This window comes from Labrus mixtus, chromosome 20 (assembly GCF_963584025.1).
Source record: "Labrus mixtus chromosome 20, fLabMix1.1, whole genome shotgun sequence".
Lineage (NCBI taxonomy): Eukaryota > Metazoa > Chordata > Actinopteri > Labriformes > Labridae > Labrus > Labrus mixtus.
The window spans coordinates 1,183,265-1,193,444 of NC_083631.1; positions in this window are offsets into that span (position 1 = coordinate 1,183,265).

Consider the following 10,180-nt stretch of genomic DNA (forward strand, 5'->3'; position numbering starts at 1 on the left):
GTGTTCAAACAGGGTTGGCCTAGTACATCTGTTACCAGATACAGCAGAGGAAAAAAATGTTAAGCTAGGCTGTAGAAAAGACATTCATTTACAATCTATGGATAGATTCAGATGGCCATGGAATGAGACAAAAGTGATGATGATGCCTTTAACAGTCAGGGTGGACTGTAAGATGTGCTGGATGGATGTAATTTGAAGAAAAAATGCTCTGTTATAATGTCTGGATATGGATTGCACTGTTTTGTTTCATGATTTGTCTTACAATGCATTTATTGTGCATCTCATGTTTTGTATTTATTTGAATTATTCAGTATACATTTGTTTGTCAGAACATATGGGACTACCACCTGGGCAAAATTATTTTCAACTGTTTAAATGTGGATGGGTTACTAAATCGCTCTACTGGTAAAGGGCAAAGAGGCCAAAGGGTTTAGGTTTGGTCAAAAGCCTACAAAAGACCTGTAATGAGAAATGTAAGTGAAAAAAAATAGAAAGAGGAACCAAACTAACATAAAGACATGTCACATTACTGCAGATTTAAAACAGCTACAAAGACAAGCAAAAAAACTACAAAAAAGGAAAATCCACCACAAAGAGAAGGAGCAGGATACAAAAAAAGACAAACAAAGCAACTACATAAATATGCAAAATCAATACAAAGACTGAAAAAAGATGCCAGACGACTACAAAGAGATAGAAGAAAAATACAAAAATACTCTACACCACCCCAAAGAGAGGAAAAACATCTGTGATCCTTGCAGTCATTTTTTTTTTACTTTTTCGATCGAGGTGTCAGGCTCTGTTTTCAGAGATTTAGAGGCTGTTCAAATGATTAGAACAGCTGTGTGATAATCCATCCATGTGTGGCTTTTTCATTTTGTGGCTGACATACAGTAGGGCTATGTCAAACATTTAACCAAAATATGTTACTGTTAACTTGATCCATTTAAAAAAAGGTCTAATGACCTTTCTTTACAGATGTTCTTTTTTTAAGCTGTTAAAATCCCAACAGATGACAGAAAACAAACATTTGGGCCCTAGTTGTATTGAACTTATAAAGTTCTGTCAAACACAAACATAAATTGCTTGTTCAGAAAGATTTAATCCATAAATTGATTCTTTGGAACTGTGGACTGGAACTCCTAAATTTGGACATTCAAGATGACATGTTCAATATGCACAGTTTCTGGCCTGTGCTGAGAGCTTGAAACAGGAGTCAAATTTTCATGTTTAAAATCTCATGCTTTGCATAGTTCAAGCTAAAGTAATGTTTATTCATTTACACAGCTAAACATCCCTTAGCTTTGATTAGTTTTGAATTCTTCTCGTGCAATCTCAGCCAACAGAAGAAGCCTTTAGTGCAGTTGTTTGCTGGCAGATTTGAACAGTCCTTTGCAACCAAAAAAGTCTTGAAAATGTGTTCAATGATTTATTTTTGTTAATCCAAGTTGGGGATAGTCAAGAAATCCAGATTCAGCCAAGGTCATAGTGGAAATGGTTTCAACTCCCTTTTACCCTCTTGTAATTTGTGGCCAAGCGGCAGTTCATTGAGTATTTAGAATTCCCAAGGTAGTGCAGTGTATCAGACTGTAAATTGTAGCATTACAAGCATGTTCAGCCATGCTAGCTGAATCTGAGAACTCAAAGGGCCTCCCCTGTAACAAAATGACACCCCTGGATGGTTACGTATGAGTCTTGGTTTCCACAACATTGTGCATTGTGGGGTATACTGTGTTTGAAACTACTGTATGCTGTCACCCTTCATCGAACAGAAAAAAATGTTTCCATTAGTTTTCTTTTATTGCTTTTGACACACACCATTACAGTATCTGTTATTTTTTTAAGAGTTATAACAAAATGCAAAAAGCCAAAACTAAATTTGAAGAACAGAGCCTATCTCAGGAATACTAGGTATCATACATTTTGGGGTTGATGGTCAAGATTTAATGATGCAGTATGTATTTTCAGGAAAGTTGTTACAATTCATTGTATCAAATGATTTATTTTATCACGATGATAATGAAAGATCTCGATTCCTACAAAGCTACTTGAAGCCTCAAAAACTCTTTTTTTTTAAAAAGCGTCCTTTCACACTTTAAGATGCCTCACTGCTTCCAGGGAATTCTTATTTTATGTGGTACATGTCCTGTATGTGCTATCATAAGGAATCGGTTCTGATGTTTTGATCACTTGTCTTCCTAAAGGTGTAAAACCCACCTTCAGAAATGTTTAAATAACAATCATGTACTGTACTGTGGCTATGCTATTTGTACACGACTACTTTAGGTGTCATTGATTTTGCTGATTTTTATTGGTTTCAGCATTTCCTTTTCTTTTTTACTTTAACTGTTTTTTGGGGGGCTTACATAACATATATTGTGATTTATTTTGTAAACATGCAGTTTATATGAATTAAGATCATAAGGATTATAACAATGCATCGATAAATGCTTTTGTTTTCAAAGTTGTGATGCACATAAAGCGACCTAATGCATGCTACAGTTGGGCTACCATTGTTGCCATTGTCGTGTTATACAGGGATTGATCATATGTGATAGTTATGGAGTTTTATCAGGGAGGCAAATGTGTCCGTATAGAATGAGGAAAAAAAGAGCTATTTGTTACTGACTCTAAACTGGTTTTACACCTGACTACACAATGACTCAACACAAAGGAACTTATACAATGACCCTCTATCCCTTACTGTAGATGTAAAACATGAACCATCTCATGAAAGTGTAGCACTGAAACTCTATGTGACTGAGCCAAAAAGCTTAACAAAAAATATAAAATTATCCAAATCCCCCAACAAGTTTGTCCCAAAGGCTGTCAAAGTCAAAAGTTCAAACATAACGTTGAGTTAAAGGGGCACTCCATTGACGTATTCATCCATGAGACAGATTTTGAATTTCCAAGCTGATTCAAATGTACTCTTTAAGTCCCTAAAATTGTACTCCTTTAACTCCTAAAATCGAACTTGATAAGTATTGTCATTGGACTCATGTTGTTTAGAGAACATCCATATTTTTTCAGCTATCAACGTAAGATTAGTTGACAGCAGCAATTGATTTTTTTTTTATTTGTAGCAAGATTTGTCCTGCTGATCGCACAGAGATGGTGCAATGTGGGTCCTACAAATGTATTGCTTCCATCATTCAAAACTCATTAATTGTCACATCTTGTCCAATATGCTGCAATTACTTATAATTCCACAAGGAAAGAGCACTCAAGGGCAAAAGTTGCACTCAAAGGCTGAATAATATTCTCCATATACGTATAATCCTCTGGTGTCCTGCTGAGATGACTATAGTCATATGGTCATTTTGACCATATCTTTCAAAACAAAGGAAGTTATCTTTCCAAGTGTCTGGTAATTGGACTATGACAACAAACTGAGTTAGACCCAAATCAAAAGGAATCAAAAATACCCAACCAATCCACCACTCTCCCTCTATTCAATGCATGTTTCTTCAGAAACCAACATAAATATGGCATAATAGAGAATATGGGTCAGTAGAGAAGAAGAACTGATGGATGCAGAATTGAACAAAGACAAAGGGAAACCTTGATTATTCCACTGTAGTGATGTGGAGACAGAGCAATAATTGAATATGCTCTTTTTAGGGACTCTGGTTTTTCTTAATCGTGTGTGAGTGTGTGTAGGTACAGTATGTCTGTGTGTTTGTCTGTATAAATGGCTTGCTTGGGAGACAGAAAACATGCTGTGCAGCCTGAACTAAGTCACCCCCACTTGAAAAGACTGACAACTGAGTCAACCAATAGTGCAACTTAACTTGAAACCCAAACGACAACTAAACATATCAGGACAAGATGCAGAGAAGCAGCTCTGCCTAGTACCACATCCCATCCCCCCACACACCTTTCTTATTCCTGGTTGGAGTTTTAGAGTTCTAAATACAAGGAATGGTTGGTCATCTCATCTATACTGTATGGATGAACTAGTTAGCTAGCCTTCAATCATAAATATTATATCATGACCAATATATAGCTAAAAAGCAGACCTTGAGTCAGATTTATGTAGGTTAGCTAGTTATACTAGCTTTCACTATCTGAATGAACTAGTTAGCTAGGTAGCTAAGTCTATATATTCTTTGCCAAGCTCTATCAGTTTATACTCTCTGGATGAACTATGTATAAACCAGAAAATTACAACAATATCTTCTTTCCTCAGAAAGCGTTAAATTAACCAAAGCTGGCTAGCTTTGTCCCAGTTTTCAAGGCCTAAAAATCTGGATATCGGAGTTAGCTTCTCTAAACTCCCCAAGCAAGTAATCAGACCTTTAACTATTTATACATTAGCCTTCTATTGCAGATTTAACTTTTATGCTCAATCTGAAAGGGCAAATATTTGGTTTTAGTTCATAGCGACTAAGCTTCACTCTGAAACTCCAGTCTGTGTTTTTTGTGGCAACATCTTCTCCATGCTGTGTTCCTCTGTCCTCTGACCCCTCCTCCTGCTCCTCCAGTTATTTTGAGGAAGAAGCTTCTTTTTGCATCCCTTGTTCCAGTGTTTTTATATCCTATTTTTGGAGATGAATTCTAAATGCATGCATGGGAAACTTTAAAATGGTGACTTTAACCTCATTGTGAATGGCTATGTGAAGGGAAGCCTTTTCTCTGTCAAAAAAAGCAAAAGTGCTCATCATCCTCTTTTCCTTTCTCTGCCAGGAGTAGGACATAAGAACTAAGTATTCATGCACTTCTTTTAGTTGTTGTTTTTTTTCTCACAAGGATACAAGTATGGGCATGTGTAATTTGCACAATCACCTCTCACAGAGCAGCAGAGTGTGATGTGGTCACTCTCGAGTGAAAACAGTCTCTGTGTCATGAGTCTACAGCACCAGTGTCAAGGGTTTGTTGTCGAGCAGAGTCTTCATCCATCACTCACCATTGCAGAGAATGTCCTAAAATACTCTTAGGTCATCTTTCTCTTTACTTTTGACTTTGCTTTAACAACTTTTCACTGAATCATTGATGCTGATGTCACGGAAAGCTTTTCTTTTTACTGTCCATCTCATGCCTTTCTTCCTTTCTGTGCAGATAAAATTAGTCTTCTTTTATATATATTTTTTGTTCCAACCTTGTACTCAGTTTTCTGTGCCTTATCTCATTCACTTTCCTTCTGCTGCAGTTTTGTCAAAAGAAGAAAGTGTCATGCTTGAAGTCGAGATGCAGCTATTCATCCTGTTAGATGTTGAAAGATACTCAAATCACTGTATTATTATTGCCTGGTTTTTTTTGTCACTTGATCGATTGATAAGTCATTGATTGGTTTCCATAGTATCACAAAAAAGAGGCAGAAAAGAAAGAAGGATGACAGAGACAAAAAGACGAGAGGCTTCCCTCTAGAAATGAAAGGAGTTTGTGCTAAAAAAGACTGATGCCGGATATAATTTTGTCACTACACTGGAGAGAGAAAAATGAAATAAAAAGAATCAAGAACTGTATAAAATATATTTCAATGGAATGTTTATTATTTACCTTTTCTATTTTTGAAACATGTAAAGAACAAAAGAGGTGAAACAAATAATTTAACAGCATTTGTGAAAAAGAAAAAAACTGTTATATTGTTAAAACGTATGAAGGTTTGACTGTGAATGCTGATTTACCTGAGCAACTCTTCTCCTTTATTGATAGGATAATAAAAAAAACAAATGAATAATATAAATTTAAAAAAAAAAACTACTGGTAAAAAGCAAAATACTTCAGTTGAAAGAAAAAATTCAAAAATAAATAAAAACATTAAAAGCTTATGCCAAAATTTCCCCTTTGTGCTGTGTCTTTTTTTAAAATCCTTGTTTTACAGTTTTCACACATTTTGAAAATCATATATTTTTATCACAAAAACTTTGCAAAGACTTAACATTTGTGTTTTACTGTGTTTGGTGTCATTCAGCTTTGGTGACAGCGGAATGAACAGCAGATTTGACTTTATTCACGGTTGTGGGACGTATCCAGTTATGGTTTCATTTATTCTATATTATTATTAATAAATATGATTTATTATATATAGTTCTGGTTTCTATCACAAACTATGCCAATGCATTGCAAAAGTAAACTAATCAAAATACAGTTATTAAGTTAAAAAAACAGCCAGCTTTCAATTACTTGCTTTTGGAAGCAACCAAGTTAAGTTTTCAGACTGAAATTTGACTCAAGAAGGCTGGATGATCAATAATTTCAAGGCTTATTTGATGTAAAAACATGGTTTATATACTGTAATCTTTATGCCAACAGTGAAGACTTGAGTGGAAACAAAAGTGTTTGAATATGGTAAATGGACTTGAGCTTGTATAGCACTTTTATAGTCTTCAGACTACTTAGAGCGGTTTTTACACCGCATGTCACATCTATCCATTCACACACTGATGGCAGTGGTGGCTATGTAGTGAGACCATCAGAAGTAACTAATCCCATTCATATACCGCAGACGAAGCAATTCAGAGTTAAGTGTCTTGCCAAAGGACAAATCAGACTTGTTGCTGCATGAGCTAGGGATCAAACCCTTGACCTTTCGGTTTAGAGACAACAACTCTACCAACTGAGCCACACTGGATATCATCCAGTTGCCTCACACTGAGAACACAGAAGGCACATTTGATTGCTGACTGTCTGGTTTTCTGATAGAGGCTGTTTATAACTCATCTGATAACAAGTGGATAGCTGTAAGGCTTGATGTGAATGCACCTCAATGCATCCTGAGGACTGATAGAGACCTGACAGCTCATATGAAGGTGATCTGGCATGCATTTGTCCACATTGGTTTGATTGTGTAAACATACTCATACTTCCTGAAGGCAGAAGGACCTCCCCTCAGCCCTTCAAACAGAAATGATATACAGGTCTGTATTTGCATGTGAGGCAGGCAGTGGATCCCAATCTCCATACTCAATGGAGATGCATTGTTACTGCAAAGTGTAAAAGCCCGTACTTAAGTGCTATCCACTTGTTATACAGTAAGGACGTATGTTATGGATGGTATAAAAACCCTCTAAGAGTCCTCTGTTTAACAGTCTGCTGTCAGTAAGCATGTAAGATCCTGTGCACATGAACGAAATGAATGTGATAGATTGGGTATTTAAACAAATCGCAACTTCACCAACGACATTCAGTCAAGCGTCATAAGTGGTAAATCTAGCCTAGAGCCAGTTGCCTGCAAAATAGATAAGGATAAGCCTATCAACATCATGTAAACACACTATTGTTGTATCCCCACACAACCAGAATATTTAAACATAGGATGGAAAATACGGCAAAGTATCAATATAATTTTTCAGTTATGATTTAAGGTCTCATATTATGCTAAATACACTTCATCATGGTTTTCTAACACTAATATATGTTCCTAGTTTGTCTACAAAACCCCAAATTATGAGAAAAGTCAAGAAAGGACATGTGACATCACAAAGGGCAGTAACCCCTCCCCCAGATGGGGGACTCTCCCGCAGCTATGTGTTTGTTCTGCCCTCTGAGTCTGCCTTCTCACCTAAAACAATAGGGCATAGTGCAAGAAAGCCCAAGACCCCAAAGCCCTCCAAGAGGGTCACCGTCGAACACAGGTCATTTACATTTAAAGCTACAGACACAGAAACAGCCTGTTCTGAGCAGGGCTGAAATAGAGGGGTTTATAGGCATGATAAATTATAGTGTCAGAGTGGATCTTTGGCAAGAAAACTCAAAGACATGTTTTGGGGCGCTCTGAGACTTATTTAAATTGGTTGAAAAGGAATATATGTGACCTTTAATATAAATATCTAATTTCAAGAATTTGTCATCCAGCAGCCTCAAGCACTAGTCAAAAAAAGACAACTGCTTGAAATCACATGTAAAAAACATGGCTTTTTATTCCATAATTAACAATATTCTTTACAGTTTGAAGTATTGTACTGTAAAATAATTGTCAAATATATGAAGGTTCAAACTTTGAACCTTCATATATTCCTCCTATATAATTCCTTTTATCAAAAAAGACATCCACACTAACCTTTTTGTTGTCATGTTTGAGAATCAATGTAACTTGGAAAATGATCTTTTCTTTTGTAAGATTTCTTTCTGAGCTTTTTGTGAGTGCCTTTATTGGTGAGACAGGACAGTGGAAAGAGTTGGAAATTGGAAAAGGAGAGAGGGGCACCGGCTTTGAGAACTACAGTCTCTGTACATGGGGCTCGCAAACCATCCAGTCGTCCATCTGCGTACAAGAAAATCATATTTTAACTAATTATTAGAGTTCAAAGGCAACATTTTAAGTAAAACCTGCATCAAGTTATGAACTTTTAAAATAAAAGGCAAAAAAAATGGAAAAAAGACAATATGGCATTACTTACAAAAAAAATGCTTCTTTAATAGCAGTTGTATCATAATGTACATGTAAACATTTGATTCTGTGCCTTATTAAAAAATAATCCAGATTTCATCAATTAATAATCTATGCTTTGATGATGCATATGTCTTATTCTTAATAATAATAATGATAATAATAATAATAATAATAATAATACATTTAATTTGTAACGCACTTTACATTTTTGCAAAAAAATCTCAAAGTGCTACAGGAAAAAAAAAAAATAGAAATAAAAACAAATTTAATCAACTAAGCAACTAACGAAACTAAAAGCACAAGCAGAAGGCTTTGTTAAAAAGGTGGGTTTTTAGGGCCCTTTTAAAAGCATCAGCAGACTGTGGAGCCTCCAGCTGCTCGGGGAGAGCGTTCCACAGACTGGGAGCAGAGGAGCAGAAGGTCCGGTCACCCATGGTGTGGAGTTTAGTCCTGGGGGGATGGAGGAGGTTGGTGTTTCCAGAGCGGAGTTGTCGTGTGGAGGATTGTGGGGTGAGGAGTTCTTTGAGATAGAGGGGGCATTTCCATGGGTGCACTGGTAGGTGAGAAGGGTGACTTTGTATTGAATCCTGAATGAAATAGGGAGCCAGTGTAGTGTCTGAAGGATGGGTGTGATGTGTTCATATTTACGCACTCTCATCAGGACCCTAGCAGCGCTGTTCTGGACATGTTGGAGCTTCTGGGCTCTTGCTAGGGATCCCGATGAGGAGTGCGTTGCAGTAGTCCAGCCTGGAGGAGACAAAGGCGTGGACGAGTTTCTCAGCATCTGAGAGGGAGAGTGTAGGACGGAGTTTGGCAATGTTTCTGAGGTGGTAGAATGAGTTTTTGCAAAGATGTTTAATGTGGGCTTCAAAGTTCAGTTGAGGGTCCATTTTGATGCCGAGATTTGTGACGGTTGGAGAGAGGTGGATGACTTGGCCAGAAAAGGTGATGGTGATTATGGGGGATGACTTGATCTGGTGTTGGGTGCCAAGTAGAATAGCTTCTGTTTAACTTGAGAAAGTTGTTCTTCATCCACGCCTCTATCTCCTCCAGGCAGGTGGTCAGTGTTGATGATGGCAGGTGTTGTGGATTTTTCTGTTGGTAATAAAAGATCTCAAGTCAAAATCTTTTGTCTTTGTGTATTTTATTGCATATAATAAAGAGTTCTTTTGCAAAACGGGTAATCAGCTACAAACGTAACATCAGTCACAAGTGCATCAAAGATTCCCGGGGCAGTCCCGGTTGCAGAGCATATTTATACTTTCACAGGGTGTAGGTATTTTGCATATACATGAGTGATACATCGTCATTGGTTTCAGCTTGCCCTAGTGACTATGCCTTCTGCTAGTTTGTCTGGTGATTTATCTATGCAAGCTTCTATAAGGCACCTGGTTCGGAGGAACACCAACAGAAACTCCTAAGGTCATGCTGTACCCAGATCCTGAGGAGCGTACCTGTTGGAGATACAGACCAAGGTCATACAGAGAAACAGTTTCTAATTGCTAAATGACGCACGAACATCCTAATCTTTTAAGGTCAAACGAAGGCAACAGACAGATAGTATTTTTCCACTACACAGGGTGCAGAGGGGGTTTGATTTGTTTTTAGGTATATTTGAGTGTCATCAGCATAACAATGAAATGAAATTCCATGTTGGCTGATGACGCGGCCAAGAGGTAGCATGTAGATATTGAACAGGGTGGGGCTGAGGACTGATCCTTGAGGGACACCGCAGGTGACAAGGTGAGTCCGGGATTTTTTGTCTCCAAAGGAGACATGTTCGGTTCTTTCAGTGAGGTATGAACAGAACCAGTCTAGGGCTGAGTCAGAAAGACCGATGAC